Genomic DNA, 17,568 nt, shown 5'->3' with positions numbered 1-17,568 from the left:
ATCTTTAAACATATACTGGGGCTGGTGAGATGGCTCAGTGGTCTAAAGTACCGACTTAGAACAAGCTTAGCAAAACACAGGGACCACAGTTCAATCCCCCAGCACCACATGCCAACCAGCCCCGCCCCCTGGTGGGCTGAGCTGGCCACACACACACACACACACACACACACACACACACACAAATAAATAAAATTAAAAAAAAAACAAACACATACTGCCAGAGGAATAATTGTCTCACCAATGAAAAATGTCTATATGGAAAAGGCTAGGATTTATTACAAAGCATAATTATATAAAAAACTCCAAGAAAGAGCATTTTTTAAAGATGATATTTTAAATTAAATGACTTAGGCTGAAGTCTCAGTTACTTTTTTGTGAATTCAGAATGATTAGGGGTAGAAGAATGATTTTCCTTTTTCCCTTCTTTTTTTCCTTTTCGTGATGTTTCCCTTTTTTGGATTTGTTCTTTTTTTCTTTTCTTTTTTCTAATATTTCTGCTTCTTTTGTTTGGAAGAGTCTTCTTCAGTGAAACTGGAATAAGACCTTTTCTTTTTTTTTTCAATTTGATTTTTTCTTTACTTTTCTCTCTTTTCTTCTCTTCCTCGTTTATTCTTGTTTTTTCTAGAATGCATGTAATTTATTTAACTCTTCATTCTTTCATCACTGTCTTCACTGCTTGTACTGCTGACATCTAGAACTATGTCCCTTGGGGTCTACTCAGAGAAAATTGCAGCATTCAAAAGTCAGATGACCAGGGTAACCACATTTTTTACAGCCCGCACTGACATTGTCCTTGTCGCAACCTGAGACTGCCATTGCGCTGGTAAGAGGGATCACTGGGGCCCTTAGCTTTTGAAAATACATTTGCTTCCGAACAACTGCAAAGACAACACACAAAGAGGTCTCCAACACCCGCACCCCCACATCTTTGCAACTGTAGGAGAAAGGCCTGGACCATGCCTTTTGATTTTTGAGATAAGTATAGGATGCAAAGGATGGCCAGGAACTCCTAGACTGGTGTGATATTCCTGCCTCAGCCTCTTAAGTAGGTGGGGCTGCAGGTACTTGCCACTATACCCCAATACCCGAATACCCCAATACCAGTATACCCCAATCCTACTCCATATTTTAAGTAGGAGTAAGTGCTTTTTCCAGATACAATCTGCACCATGCCAGAGTTCTAATTTTCATTTCAGACGCTGTCTTTGCATCAAATATAACTTAAGAAACTCATAAGAAACAGTCTATTATATTTGTTCCTATTTTTACTTATTCCAAGGTCTTCCTTTTAAATCCCAGAGGATTTCTATTCTCCATTTCTGTTTAGAGGACTTTCTTAACCATTCTTTAAGGCAGGTTTGCTATCAAAAATTCTCATTAGTTTTTCTTCCCCTGAGAATGCCTTTAGTTCTCCTTGATTCCTGAAAGATATTTTTTGCTACATAGAGAATGCACAATTCAAAATTCTTTTCTTTTAGTACTTGAAAAATCCTGAAGTTCTTCCTGCTAGTTGCTATGGTTTCAGAGGAGCAATCCACCATCATTCAAGTCGGTGTTACCCTTTCAGTCATGTTTTCTTTCTCTTGGATTCTTTTAGGACTTTTTTTTCTTTGTTGGAACTTGTTTTAAATTTGTCAGAACTTTAATGATGTGTCTTGATGTGGACTTCTTTGAATTTATCTCATTTGAGATTTTTCTCTGTTTTTTGTTTTCGTGTGTGTGTGTGTGTGTGTGTGTGTGTGTGTGTGTGTGTGTATTCGGAGACAGGATCTTGCTACACAGTTCAAGCTGGTCTTGAATTTATTATGTAGCCTAGGCTGAGCATGAAATCTGGGTGATCCTCCTCCTCCTTCAGCCTTCTGAGTGCTGGGATTACACATGTGTACCACCATGCCTGACTTCTCAGTTTATTATATCTGTAGGTTGCCTTTTGTCAGATTTGGGCCTGGAAAGCACAGGGTGCTGAGTTCAATCTCTTGTACTGCAAAAAAAAAAAAAAAGAAAAGAAAAGACCACTGTCAGATTTGCGAAATTCTCAGTCATTATTTCTTTTTTTTTTTTTTAATTTTATTTATTTATTTATTGTGTGTGTGGCCAGCTCAGCCCACCAGGGGGCGGGGCTGGCTGGCATGTGGTGCTGGGGGATTGAACCATGGTCCCTGTGCTTTGCTTGGCTTAGCTTGTTCTAAATAGGTGCTTTAGACCACTGAGCCATCTCACCAGCCCAGTCATTATTTCTTAAAGTACTTTTTTAGTAACATTGTCTTTCTTCTCTCCTGGAACTCAGATTTGAATATAAACTCTCATTATTGTCCCCTGAGACTTTTGTTTGCAGTACTGGGAAATGAATTCAGTCTGCACCAAATTCCATTTACAGACTTTTTTTTTTTTTTTTAATTTGGAGACAGGATTGTGCTAAATCTCCTAGGCTGGACTCAAACTTGAAATCTTCCTGTCTCAGAATTCCAGAATTCTGGGATCACAGGTGTGCACCACCAGGACTGGTGCTTGTTTATTTACTTTTAAAATCCATTTTCTGTGTAGTCCAGATTGGGTAATAGTGCTTACCTGTTCTACCAAGTTCGCTGATTCAACCCTCTATTATCTCTATTGTCATATTGAGCCCATCTGTTAGCTGTTAATTTTTTTTTATATTTGAAAATTTTATTGATAATCAGATAGCAATGAGACAGTTTCAAATCAAATCGGAAGTATAGTTTCAACAAATAGCACACTGCATATATTCTTCATAGTGGCCAATTGCTGCACAAGATGCAGACCTGAGATCCCATTTACAAACACCATTAGAACAAATCATTCTATTCATCAAGAGAATGCAACTGCATATCTATCCTAACCACCCTGAATACACAGATACAAAATGGACATTCATCTGTATACCCTATTTTTTCTAAGTTCCATTATTGAATATTATAGGTGTGTAAACTCAGCAAAATATTCTAAAAGAGTCCAGTAGCCCATAATAGCATTGGGTCTTCTGTTTAACTGGCAGTGTCAGAAATTATTGACCTGAGTCCCCCACAGCTCAACATAACAGCATGGCTTTACTTCCTATATTTTGTCTTCATACTTTTCTACTGGATGGTTAAGATCAAGGTAAAGCAGGACCTGTGCAACAAGTAGCTGTTAATTTTGATTAGTGCATTTTTTTCAGTTGTGTAATTTTCAATTGCTTCTTATATCATTTCCCCTCTGAGATTCTCTTTTTTTTCAATGAATGAGGCTATTTATTAACCCAGAATCCTTTGTTCTAATGCTTCTTGTTGGAAGCTGCCACTTGTCTAGTGATTCTGCATAGATCTCCCTGTTCCTGAGGTGTCACCTCTCAGCCTCCCCATGTTAGTCCTTTCCCACCATTTTCACCCCTCTAGCACTGCTCTCTTGGAACTTGGCTGAAGTGGCTGGGCGTGATGACATTCCTCTGACACCCACTATAGATGCTGGTCATGGAGCCAACCCCAGTGGCATCCTGAAGTATAGATGCCTGCTGCAGAAGCATCTCATGAGTAGAATCAGCTCTCATCATAAGGTGCAAGCTTGTTATGCTTGGCCAGCTTGACCATCCACCCATTTGGGGACTTGCAGCTTCCCAGACTGTTTGAGGAAGTCCACCAGAGCTGGGAAGGACTCCTGCTGGTTTATGTCTTTTACAGTAACTCCAGGCACTGGTCAGCCAGGGTAAAGGGTCTCCCTGAGATTTCTGTGTTGAAATTTTTTATTTTTTCATTTTGTTCAAGCAAATTTGTAGCCAAGTAGAGTGATGTGTGCCTATTCAGGAGGCTGAGGCAGAAAGATCTCTAGCTCAAGGCCATCTGGCCTCAGAAGATAATTTATGATTACCTTTCAAGTATTTTCATGATGATAGCTTTGAGCTCTTTGTCCAGTAATTCCAACATCTGATTCATCCTGCTATTGGCATTGGCTGCTTGACTTTTCTTATTCAAATTATGATTTTTCTACCTCTTATTATGATGAGTGATACTTTTCAAATGTTTCCTGGGCATGTTGAATATTATATTAGTAGCCTCCAGATCCACAAGGGCATGGGAGAAAGAGACTCACAGTTAGAGTTGACCACAGTGACCACTTACAAATAAAAGTCATCCAAGGGAACAGCTATAGTGTGGGTGAGTCCCAGGCACAGACCTTATAGCTGTCCTCTGACACTAGGTTGATGGGCAGTGGTGTGTGGTGATATGCATGTGGCACTGCCCTCCCAAGAGGGACACTCTTTCTTTCTTTCTTTCTTTCTTTCTTTCTTTCTTTCTTTCTTTCTTTCTTTCTTTCTTTCTTTCTTTCTTTCTTTCTTCTTTCTTTTGTCTACTCTCACTACACAGATCAGACTTGCAGTGATCCTCCTGTTGTCAGCCTCCCAAGTGCTGGGATTATAGGAGCATGCCTCCACACCCAGTCTGTCACTGTCACAGTCTCAGCATACCCTGGGGGTGGGGCCAGCATGGCAAGGCGGGGATCGAACCTTGGCCCCTGTGCTCTACCTAAGCAGGCACTTTAGTCCGTTGAGCTATCTGGCTGGCTCCCTGGAGAGATGCTTGCCCAAGCCTTTGATCATTCTGAAGTGTGTGCCTTTGTTGAGGAAGCCATGATTTGAGCTGAACTTTGTGCTCTCCCCACCCCTGCTTCTGTTTTTGCTTCTCTTTCTTCTACTACTTAAAACACCATTGAAAGAATGACTGAGAAACTGATTTTTCAAGTCTGGGTGGTTGTCAGCCAATTCCTCAATAATGAGTAAAGTGAAACCATCACATTTTAAAACAACTGACATTGTTTGTTGCTGGTCATAAAACTTGAGCTTTCAACAGACAACTGGAATTTTGGAAAATTTGCACTACCATGAGTTTGACAGATTCCCAAGATGAGACGAAGCTGATAGCTCTGTGGTGATACCAGTGTGTGTGATTTTGGTGATGAGATGTGCTGCATTAGCCAGCTTTCTGTTCTTGTAACTAACATAGTACTTGAAATAATCAACCTGTAAAGATCATGTTTAGGTAACCATCCAGCAGAAAAGTATAAAAATGAAATATAAAAGTAAAGCCATGGTGTTATGTTGAGCTGTAGGGGACTCAGGCCAACAATTTCTGACATTGCCAGTCAAGCGGAAGACCCAATACTATTATGGATTACTGAACTCTTTTAGAATATTTTGCTGAGTTAATATACCTATAATATTCAAATAACGGAACTAAACAAAAAAGGGGATACAGATGAATGTCCGTTTTGTATCTGTGTATTCAGAGTGGTTAGGATAGATATATAGTTACATTCTCTTAATGAATAGAGGGATTTGTTCTAATGGTATTTGTAAATAGGATATCATGTCCGCATCTTGTACAGCAAATAACCAGTAGGAAGAATGTATGCAATGTGAGAATTATTGAAACTGTCCTACCAATTTGGTTTGAAACTGTCTCATTGCCATTTGTTTCTCAATAAAATTATGGAAAAAATAAATAAAATAAAATTATATAGATCAATTAAAAAGATCATGTTTAGGGCCATGGCCTGTTGTTTTGGGCACTGGCAGCAGATTGCAGCAGTGGTGCTTGGCAGAGCAAAATGCTCACCTCACAGTCTTTGGGGAGTGAGAGCAATGAAGAGGAAAATGTTTGGGGTCCCAGTATCCCCTGTGAGGGTGCACTCCAATGACCTGAAGACCTCCCTCTTATGGGAGGTCTTATGGGTTCCAGAACCTCTGAGAGACAAGTCTGTGTTTGCATGCTTTAGGGGACCTTCTAAACTATATCAACATTTGGAAGGCCGTTACAACTCAGTGAACTAGTGTCTTCTAAATGAGCAGCAATAGAGATCATTATAGAGTCATACCTGAGCAAAGCTCTTTCAAACAGTAAGATGGACTAATGGATTTTCATAGAGCAGACTTATGGAAAGTTCATCGACACTGCTTCTGATTCCATACAGCAACTAAACTAAAAGAAACTACTAGTTCTGAGGGGGATTTTTGCTTTTTTTTTTCTTCTTTCTTTCTGTATTTAGGACAGGGACTGTAGGGTGTACAGGGTCTCACTATGTAGATTGGACTCATAGTGATTCTTTTGTGCTCAGCCTCCCAAGAGCTAGGATTACAGGCATACCACCATGCCCAGTCTCAGTCACAGTCTCAGCACACCCTGCAGGTAGGGCCAGCATGGTAGGCCAGGATCAAACCCCCGGCTGCTGTGCTCTACCTAAGCAGGTGCTTTAGTCCACTGAGCTATCAGGCTGGCCCTAGTTTTGTGTTTTGATTTAGTAGAAAAGAAGAATTCCATAGTAATCTGAAAAGGCTATGTACTAAAGTACTTCTGCCTTTGCTAACATTTTTTTAATGAGGCTGTTTTTTGTTTAGTTGTTTCCAGTAGTAGGAATCAAATTAGGGCTTTCAAACTGAGCTACATCCCCAGAACTTTTGTTTGACATAAGGTCTTGCTAACTTGTGCAGTTGCTCAGTTACCCAGATTGAATTAGGTAATATTCCTAAGGTTTCTCAGTTTTAATTTATAATATAGGAAATGCTGATAAATATCCAGGTTGAACATTCCCTAAGCTTAAAATCCCAAATCTGAAATGATCAAAATTCAAAATTTTTGAACATTTACATAATGATACAAGTGGAAAATTCCATGCCTTAATCTCATACAGTAAATTGTAGTAAAAATGCAAGCACACAGACTACTGAGTAAACCAGGTGTGGCAGCACATACTTATAATTTCAGCACACTGGGAAACTGAGGAAGAGAGATTACAAGTTTGAGCCATGCCTGGGCAATTTAGTGAAATTCAAAATAAAAACTAAAAATGATTGGGGATATATCTCAATGCTAAGGCTCTAGGTTAAACTTCCAGGAACACCACATTTTTAAAAACTGTATTAGGGGACTCAGGTCAACAATTTCTGAGATTGCCAGTGAAGCCGAAGACCCAATACTATTATAGGTACTGGACTCTATTAGAATATTTTGCTGAGTTAACACATTACAATAATCATATAACAGAACTTAACAAAAAAAGGGGATACAGATGAATGTCCATTTTGTATCTGTGTATTCAAAATGGTTAGGATAGATATATAGTTGCATTCTCTTAATGAATAAAGGTATTTGTTCTAATAGTGTTTGTAAATAGGATATCATGTCCACATCTTGTACAGCAATTAACCACTAGGAAGAATGTATGCAATGTGTTAATTATTGAAACTGTCCAACCAATTTGATTTGAAACTGTCTCATTGCTATTTGTTTCTCAATAAAATTATGGAAAAAAATAAAAAAAAATAAATAAATAAACTGTATTAAACTGATACAGGGGAATGAAACTCTCAAACTGAAAGATACCTCGGTGAGTTTGTGTTCTCTAAAAATGAAGAATGAACTTTAGGAACAACAGAGGTTAAGCAGAATATATTTATTGGGTGAAAGGAAGCTCCTGTCCCAGAGAGGGTTATCAAGGAATCTGCCTTTTCTAGGGATTTTAGAAAGCAAAACCATGAGGTAAGGCAGGTCCAAGGTGGGAAACATGGGAACTCCCAAGGTGGGCATGCAGTGGGATACAACTATGGTCAACCAAGAAGATTACAAGCACAATTGCACAGGTAAAGTTGGTTAAATCAGGATAAAATGGGGAAGTGAGTCTGGTAGCAAGCAGACATGAGTACAGAACAGGGGCTTTTCCTGTAGGGGGTTGGGCTAGTGACTCTTCCTGCTTTTTCAAGGTGATGCATACCTATTTACAATATCAGTCCCTGATGTCTATCCCTAGGCAAATGTGTGCTGCTTTTGTCTAATCTTTTGTCCTGAGTTCTGGCCCATAGCAGGAGTGCGTGTCTCTCCCAGAGTTGCAAAGTGTCTTTGATATTGGATCCTTCTTAGAGCCTCGCTGTCTGACTGTCTGTAGTATTTCTATATAACTCAGCTGCCTACAACAATTTTCTGTGACATAATTCTATCTGTCCATTTAATTGTCCATGACAATTGTCCATTTCTAATTGTCCATGACAATTCAACACTATTTTAGCTAGCACTGTTGGATGTTATCTTGCAGAGAACCGAGATTTTTCTGATATGTCTCCCTCTAGACCATGGTATACATTTTCATTTACATGGCTCTTTTTATGTCTCTTTACTAAGTTTTATAATGTACACAAAGTCTTGCGTATTTTGTTGAAGAACTTCCTATTTTTATTTGCTATGGTGATGATGTTTTTCTTAATGGGACATTTAAATTCATTAAACATTTAAATTCATGTATTTCATAGAAATCATATTACTTTTTTTCTTTAATTTTAGTCTTATAGGCAGCACTTCTGTTGGAGTCCTTTGGATTTTAATAGTTTAATAGACGCTCTTGATATATTTATGTAAAGAAATACACAATCTTCAAAATGATATTCTGTTTCTATTTCTTGCACTCATTTTCCCCAAACTCATTATATGAGCAATCTAAAATATAACTAAAGAGCAAAATAAAATACAATAAGAAATAGGGAGATAAGGATTAACAGGTAGAGGGAGGTGGGCATGAAAGAGAGGGCTGAATAAAGAACTGACATGTCTCCAGTATGCATCCCAAATGCCCACAAGGAATGGAATCGTTATGTAATATAAACAACATCCTACCCCTCGGTGACATGCTGACAGTAGTGGATTGCTGTGTTCCACCCAGCTCCGGACCTGCGGAGACAGCCTGCGGGTGGAGATGCACCCCCACATAAAAGGCTGAAGCTACTGGTAATCTCTGAAGGTAGTCAAGGGTGTGGCTTTGGGCTCTGCGAATTCAGTGATCTTGGTGGTCACTCAGTACTCCCAGCCCTTGTCATGTGTGTGAAATCATAATAGGAATAGTCAGCAATTTCAGGTTTGTTGTAAGGATTCTGTTAAATGAGTGCCAACTTTTTTTTTTTTTTGGGAAGGGTCTACAGGGTATTCAGGGTCTCACTACTAGATCAGAATCATAGTGATCCGCCTGTTTACAGCCTCCCAAGAGCTGGGATTACAGGCGCATGCTACCATGCCCAGTCTCAATTGCTGTCTCAGTGCGCCGCGGGGGCGGCACCACAGGCCCGGAGATCGAACCCTGGCCCCTGCGCCTGCTTGCAAGGCTTTAATCCACTGAGCTATTTGGCAGGCCCTAAATGCCAGCTTTTTGATATTCATAGAGACAGCAAACTGTTACCAGCTTCTCACCTGGGGAGAGGTGAAATCTGATCCAACTCACCTACATTTTCCTTCAGATCAACTGTACAATTATGAAGTGTCATTGAAAACCATGACTGTTTACTTTAAAAAATTATACTAGGGGGCCAGGGAAATGGCTTAGTAGAATAAGCGCTTAGTAGAATAATACTAAAAGACAAATGTGCATCAACCCTACTCAAAAATACTCCTTCTCACTTCAAGCATACATATCTCTTCATTCTTGCCACTTTCCTTTTCCAAATAATTTTTTATTTTTTAAATTAATGTACCTTTGCATTAAATAGCAATTCCATTCCTGTGAGGGTTTGGGAGGCATATGGAGCACATCTCAATTCTTCGTTCTTCCTCTCTCCTTCATGCTCATCTTCCTCTATCTTTTGATTCCTTCTCCATTTGCAAAAGTTCTATCTCCTACTTACTGTTATCTAAATTTTATTTTCTGCTTTAGTTATATTTTGTGCTCATATAAGAAAGAAGCCACATGATGTTTAAGCTTGTTTGTCTCGTTTATTTCCTTTAACGTGAAGGCCTCAAGGTGTCTTCATTTTCCTACAAATGACTCAATGTTTATGGCAGATTAGTGCTTCACTGTATGTAAATACCACATTTTCTTTATCTATTCATCTATTCTTTTGTGTGTGTGTGTGTGTGTGTGTGTGTGTGTGTGTGTGTTTTCATACAGGGTTTCATTCTGCAGTTCAGACTCTAGTGATCCTCCTGTCTCAGCCTCCCCAGTGCTGGAATTATAGGCATGCGCCACCACACCCAGGTTCAGGGCCAGCATGGAATGGGGTACCAAGGATCAAACTTGGGTCTTCGCCCTCGCCTGGCAGGTGCTTAGACCACCAAGCTATGTCCCCAGCCTTCCATTCATCTGTTGATGGACATCAGTACTGTTTCCAAAATTTAGTTATTGAAGTCCCTTTTGTAAGAGTATGGCTGCTGTGGCTGCCTTGGCATCCTAAATGGATTCAAAATGTTTTTCATGGTCATTTTGACTTTAGGGAAGAATGGAAGTTGCATGGTGCCAGGTTGATGAAATGGGTGGGTGGATGGGGACACACTGTGATTTTTTTTTACACTATGATATTTTTACAAGCCTGCTTTTCCACTGGATGTGATTGCCAGCAGCATTCACCAATATTTTTATCATAATTCACAAAACTACTCACAAAAGAGGACTTCCAGAACTGCTTTAGAAAGAACAATGGGATAAGTGTGTTGGTAGTGATGTGAAATATTTTGAGGAAGATTAATGGCAATGTACCTTTTGCTATAATAAATTCTAACATTTCAAAAATTTATATTTCAATCATATTTTCTATTTCTTTAATCTTATGCTAATGGAGTTCAAGGCAGTTAAATGTGTCTACTGAATGAGTATACAAGAAAAAATTTTCTTGTAAACAAGAAAAATATTGGGACAAAGCAAACTTAAAATATTTTCCCCAAAACACTCATTATAGATTTTGTTCAATTCTTTTTTTTTTTTTTTTTTTTTTCAGAACCAGGGATTGAACTCAGGACCTTGCACTTGCCAGGGAAGAGCTTATTCCACTGAGCCATCTCCCTGGCCCCTGATTTTGTTCAATTCTTGATAAGCCAGTTTCAACTTGAAAGACTGAACCTAGAAATTTGGTCTTTTGAGCTGGGGAGATAGCTCTGCAGTCTAAGCACCAGCCTGGCAAGCACAACAACCTGAGTTCAATCCTCAGTCCACATGCTGTGTCCACCCTGAAACTAGGTGTGGAGGCACATTTCTGTAATCCCAGAGCTGCATAGTCTGAAACAGGAGGATCACTATGAGTCTGAACTGGGTAGTGAGACCCTGTACCAATAACAAAAAAAAAATTTTAAAAGAAATTTGGTCTTTTGTAAAGACATTTTAGCAATGTTCAATAAGATTTTAAATGAATTTATCTTTTGATCCAGGAATTCCACTTCTATGATTCTGTGTTACGCAGGTATTTGTAGGAAAGCATGGAGATCTTTATGAAAGAATCTCATTAGTACTTCCCACTTGGAAAAGATCTCCCTGTTTCCTACTACCTATTATTTATTTTGCTTGTTATTTATATTTTGGATTTCTCATATAAGAGAAACCATGCAACATTTATATTAGTGTATCTGATTTATTTCATTTAATATGGACTCTAGATGCATCCATTTACCTGCTCCCTCAAGCTTATCCTTCATTATGGAAGAGGAAAGTACTCTATTGTGTAAGGAGAACAAGCGATGGGAGAGGCGAGAGGGAAGCAAGGAAAAGAGGACTTAAGCTGGCTTTATTTATTTATTTATTTATTTATTTATTTATTTATTTTCTTAGGGTTTTGTTTCATTTTGTTTTGTTTTGTTCAATACCGGGGATAGAATCTGGAAACTTGCATTTGCCAGGAAGGCACTTATGCCACAGAACTATATCCCTGGCCCCTTAGAGCTTTTTCAAATGGGAAGCGGAACAAGAGTTAGAGGGAGTAGAGGGGAACAAAAAGAATTAAGATACAATATGTTATGTATGTGTAGAAACTTCCCATCATAAATCCAATCATTATATATTAAAAATATGCACTAATAAAAAATAACATAATTTCATTAACTCATTGCATTTAGTAATGAAAAACTGAAAACAATCAAAGCATTTACATTCAAGGAAAGGGCCTGGGGAGATGGCTCAGTGGAATAAGCGCTTCCCTAGCAAGTGCAAGGGCCTAAATTCAATCCCTGTTTCTGGAAAAAAAAAATACATTCAAGGGAAGTCACTAAAATATGGCAGGGTCTTAGAGCAAAATACAATGAGTCATTTGGAAGAGAATGCAGTGGACCTACTTACAACCTCATGGACAGGTCTTCCAGACAAAGGCCAGGACTAATCCTAGGGACACCCATGGTGTGGATGATGCTAAGGCAGTGTCCTCTGTCTCTGCCCAGTTTTTGCACTGAATCATGTTGTGATGTCAGTGCTCCAAACAGGAACCCTGGGGTGAGCAAAGGCCCTCTCCCCACTCCCTGGATTGAGAGTTGGGGAGCTAGGAAGCAACTTAGTGGTACCAAAACCATCCAGCAGGTGGCTTAGAACCCTGGGCTTTTAACCAATTTGTCAGTGGCCTCTGGAGGACAAGCCCAGCAGGGTGAGCTGAGCCCAGTGCATTAAAGAAAGCGCTGGAATAAAAGATAAACAACATTAAAGAAAGAAAGTAAAGGAAGCAGCTGGCTGCCTTCCACACACACAAGAGCAAGGAGCTGAATCAAGCGCAGTCCAAGAGCACCTGGCAAGCAGTGTGACTCACTGCTACCTCCAGTTTCCCAGCTGGAGGAGGAGGCCACTGACAGAGAGAAAAAGGCATTGACTTCCAGAGGCTGCTGTAGAGGATTCTCCCACTTTTAAAAGAAGAAAAAATTATTGTACAGCATCTATTTCCTGTGTTTCTAGGACCAAAATAATGTATGTGCATAATAATCATTGCAGTTATTCTTGCTTTTCTGAATGTTTATCCCATGTGGGGCACTGGTGCTGTAAGCACCATCCCAACACCATCAATTATTTTCAGTAACATGAGTTGGGGCTGGGGCATAGCTTCGTGACAGACTGCTTGCCTAACATGCTCACCAGGTTTGGCCCTCAGCTCTATAAACAAACAAACCAAAAATAATAATTCAATTTTAACCAGTCCCTATCAAACATTGGATACTTCCAACTTTTTCAATTATAAAGAGTGCTGTTATGAGTATATATTTTAGTGAACTGAATTGTGTTTATTCTGGACCTTAGAAGGATACCTTCCACTAAAGGAGAGTTGTGAGTTTGTATGGTCTTCCTTCTACCAGATGGCAGGTCAGCAGAACGATATAGGGCCAAACAAATCTAGGTTTGCTTCCTAATAGGACTCATTCTCTCCACCTTCTCTTTATGTGGCACCCTGAATGTTGTCTTCACTCTTAGACATGTACTCTCCAAGTGGTGCCCCACATAGCCCCAATGACTAGCCAGCAATCCCAACAGAGAAAAAGTACCCTTCTCCAATGACAGAGCTTCCTTCTAATGATGGAATCCTGGGGATGACTCTTAGGCCCCAACTTGGATAATTTGCCCAGATCAATTACTGTGGAAGAGGGAAAGGGAAGAGGTGGTGGTGAATCATTCTGATTGGCCAAGTTCTGGGTCACATCTCATTTTCCTAAAAGACAATCAAGAAATGGTTTCTAGGTGGAATAAAAGAATAGAAGTCTTTCAAGATTACTAAGATCAGGCAGCTGGACTCAGAGGTTGACCTTGCTATCTGTTAGCAAATCTTTTGGCCATTCAAACTCTCATACTTCCCATCTATAAATGAGCCTGTTACCACTCATTCACACCCCATTATTCCAGCCCTAGAAGCCAAGGCTTTCTTTTCTGATCCACTTGCTTAATTTCTTCAGGGAAGCATTTGGATGGTCTATGAACCATTTCTACCTGGAGAGATGGGACTCAGGAAATAATACAGCAGCATTTTATATCCACTGTGGTCATTTCTGTAATTGGTTATGAGACACTAAGTCCCTAATCTCAATTATAAGTATAAACTGCCACTTCTAGCTGTTTCACTGGAGGGAAACAGGAGAGGGTATTTGTTTTTATTTTTCAGGAAAAAAAAAGAAAGAAAGCAAATGAACTATAAGAAGAAAAATAAAAATGAAGCCTAAAACTGAATTTTTGGTTCTCAGATTGCTCAACACATCATGATAGTATATCGGACTAGTCCCTCAACCTGCTAACCAGTCATCATGGGATCTGGCCTAGTTTCTGCTCTAAGGAAATAATCAGAAATTCAGCAAAGTCATTATTCTAGAAGCCAAATCCAAATAATACAGGAAATAGGAAAACCAGCAATGTGTTTGCCCTTACTGTGCCATGTTATGACTTAGATGAGTGTCCCCCAAAGACTCCTGTGCCAAAGGCTTGGTCACAAGCCCGTGGTACTCTTAAGAGGCAGTGGAGGCTTTAAGAGATGGGCCAACTGAGAGGAAGTTAGGTCACTGGGGGCATGCCCTTCAAGGGGATATGGGGACTCTGGCCCTTTCTTTTTACTCTCTTTGCTTCCTTGCCACCTTGTGTGCTAAAGGAGCCTCCTCTGCTACTAGCCCCACCATGACCTTCTGTGCTGCCACAGGCCCAAAGCAGCAAGCCAAGTAATGAGCTGAAACTATGGACCAAAACCAATCTTTTTTCCTTTTAAGTTGATTATCTTAGGTGTTTGTTATACCTAACTGACTAACTTGGGTAATGTTTGAAGACTTTTTTGGTTGTAAGTGAAACCCAATCTATTTAGCCACAGGGGATTCTGTTGAAGGAGTCTAGGGTACCTTAAAGAACATAGGGATGGGATTCTACTAGATGTCAGGAAGAAACTTTAGTCCACTGTGAAGCAAGCAATTCCTATCTGCCACCTTTATCTTCTGTCTGTTTTCTTTCTCTTCATGTATCCCTAATTCTTCTCTCTTATGGAAGTGTGGTTTTCTCTGGTTTTCAGAACATATGGCAAGCAGCTAACAGGCTTGTACTTTAGTACCACAATTAGGTGGAGGATGAACTTTTCAATACCAATCTCACAGGGAAGGATCCTGTTAATTGAGTTTTCACTTGGTCCAATCAAATATGGAAAGGAGATGGGACATCTGCTTTATCAATATGATTGTGTTCATGGCATAGAGAAAAGATGTTTCCTGGAGGGCAAAAGTACATGTTGCAATTAAATTTTTTTCCCATAATTTTATTGAGAAACAAATAGCAATGAGACAGTTTCAAATCAAATTGGTAGGACAGTTTCAATAATTAACATGTTGCATACATTCTTCTTAGTGGTTAATTGCTGTACAAGATGAGGACTTGATATCCTATTTACAAACACCACTAGAACAAATCCCTCTATTCATTAAGAGACTGTAACTATATATCTATCCCAATACACAGATACAAAATGGACATTCATCTGTATCCCCTTTTTTTGTTAAGTTCCATTATCTGACTATTATAGGTGTGTAAACTCAGCAAAATATTCTAAAAGAGTCGAGTAGCCCATAATAGTATTGGGTCTTCCGCTTGACTGGCAATGTCAGAAATTGTTGACCTGAGTCCCCTGCAGTTCAATGGTGGCTGACTCTTGTCTGGTAAATTTGACCAAAGAATAGTGTGTAGAAAGATCTGTCTAGCACTACAGTGAACAAAGATTGTGGTAGTCTTGGGAAACAGCACTCTTTCCACCAGTGATGATGGCAGTATCAGCACATGATTTGGGGGAATTATTTATGGATCTTGACATAGCCTGGAGGTATTTTGTGTTTCATTCTGGGGGATGAATGGGCTCATGGATGGGATATGCAACTGTGGATAGAACATGGACAGACTGCCAGCTGTCTAAGCCCTGGAGGAGGAGGTATAAGTAAGCAGGGGCTCAACAATAATTGCCTGGACTAAGCTAGGTACATGTTGCAATTAAATTTGAAAGTAGAATGAATAAACTTATGGTGGGCTACCCCATAGTATAGTCCAGTTTCTGGGGCCAGATTACTAGGGGTTGAATTCTGGCCTTACTATTTACTGTGTGACCTTAGGCAAAGTACTTAAACTGCTTCTGTGCCTTAGGTTTTGCAGAACCAGGGATTGAACTCAGACCCTTGTGCTTGCCAGGGAAGTGCTTATTCCACTGAGCCATCTCCCCAGCCCCCATGTGCCTTAGTTTTGTTACCCACAAAATGGGTATAATAATAGTAATAATAGTACATTCCTGAAAAGGTGGTTGAGACTCTTCAATACTACCATAAGTAAAATGTTCAGAGTTCTTCCTGTCACATAGCAAAGACTTAATAATCACCATAAATATTACTGTATTGTTCATTCTAATTATGGCATGGATTATTTTAACATTATACCAAATATAAAAATGCTTAAAAGAGTCTTGTGATAGTGTGAAAATAGGGCTAAATGATCACTACTGTACTAAAGTTGAATGTATTTTTGTTGCTGTTAGTACTGAATTCCAAATGATACTTTTGATTTATAACTTTAAGACTTAAACAAACAACTTTGTATTAAGTAGCAGCAATTCTGTTCCTTTACGTGGCAAGAAATGCCAATTATTTCATTAAGTTAGGCATCATTATAAGATTGACTTTTAAAGCCTTTAATGCCTAAGTTTAAAAAGGCAATTCACAGAATGTCTCTTTGCTAAATGTCCTTAAACAGACTATAGTCATGGGATCCTTCAGGAGAGGAACGTTTTCTTCACAGCTGATGGTAAATGTTTTTGTCTTTGAAGGCCAGATGGTCTCTGCCCCAACCATGTAGCTCTCTCTATTATAACACAAAAGGAGCCGCCACCAATACAGGAGCGAATGGGCATGACTGACTTCCAGTGCGGCTTTACTTAGGGGCACTGACACTTGTATTTCATGTAATTTTCATGCAGTGATCTATTATTTTTATTTTGGTCCCTCACTGCCCCCACCCTACTTCATTCAAAAAGTGCAAAACGTATTCTTGGCTCACAGGCTGCGCAGACAGGTGATATGCTGGCTTTGGCATCTATTGTAGTCTGCAGACCTTGCTTTAGGAAACACTATCTGGCATTTGGACTGCAGACAGGCAAGAGACAGACCTGCCTGCTGCTACCAGGGCCTATTACCTCAGAATCATACCCTCCACTTACCCGTCCATATGCTTTTATTCTTAGAAGATACGCAGTATTCATATGACTTTTAGTTAGTTATAAGCAACAGAAAATTCAAACCAGATTACACACAAAAAGGAATTCACTGGTTTATACATTTGAAGAGTGTAGAGATCCACTGATCTCTCAGTGTGATCCGTTGTACCCAGAGAGAAATGGAAGCAGGAATGAAGAAATGATAGACAAGAAAACAAGAGGTTAGGTGGTGATCCATCTGCCTGTTTGGTGAGATGACTCCCCCAGACAACAATATAGATGTTTATTCACTTATTTATACTTTTGCAAAGTTAGTAACATGTGACAGAAGGTTGTCTAGTGACTGATAGCTGACATTAACCAGTTAGGATGCTTAACTCAAGACTGAGGTAGCTTGACTGTTTAGGCACTGAGACATAGTCCTACTTTCATACATTTAACCTATTTTCAGTTTCCATGGCTCCCAATGTATCTCCCTTTTTTCGTTCTGCTGTGTGAGTAATGGATGTCCTGTTGAAGTTGGAGAAGCTGTGTTTAGAGAACTCATTAGAAGGCCTTTTCATTCTTTTTTTAAAATTTTATTTATTTTATTTTTTTATCTTTGAGTATTTATTTTCTTTTTTAAATTTTAATTTAATAGATTGCAAATTGAA

At 39.3% G+C, this 17,568-nt stretch overlaps 1 protein-coding gene and 2 pseudogenes across 1 annotated transcript in view; 1 reads left to right on the top strand and 2 right to left on the bottom strand.

The window, feature by feature from the left end:
- The window catches only part of CUNH16orf45 (chromosome unknown C16orf45 homolog), a 157,456-nt gene that overhangs the window by 38,588 nt on the left and 101,300 nt on the right, over positions 1-17,568 (top strand). The window lies entirely within an intron of this gene.
- LOC111813571 lies at positions 368-819 on the bottom strand (annotated as a pseudogene).
- Positions 3,275-17,568, bottom strand: part of LOC111813573 — a 21,541-nt pseudogene continuing 7,247 nt past the window's right edge.

The sequence above is a fragment of the Octodon degus genome, unplaced genomic scaffold (genome assembly GCF_000260255.1).
Source record: "Octodon degus isolate 3935 unplaced genomic scaffold, OctDeg1.0 scaffold00200, whole genome shotgun sequence".
In the NCBI taxonomy this organism is placed as follows: Eukaryota; Metazoa; Chordata; class Mammalia; order Rodentia; family Octodontidae; genus Octodon; species Octodon degus.
The sequence above is the reverse complement of the archived record's forward strand: the minus strand, read 5'-3'. Positions and strand labels throughout refer to the sequence as shown.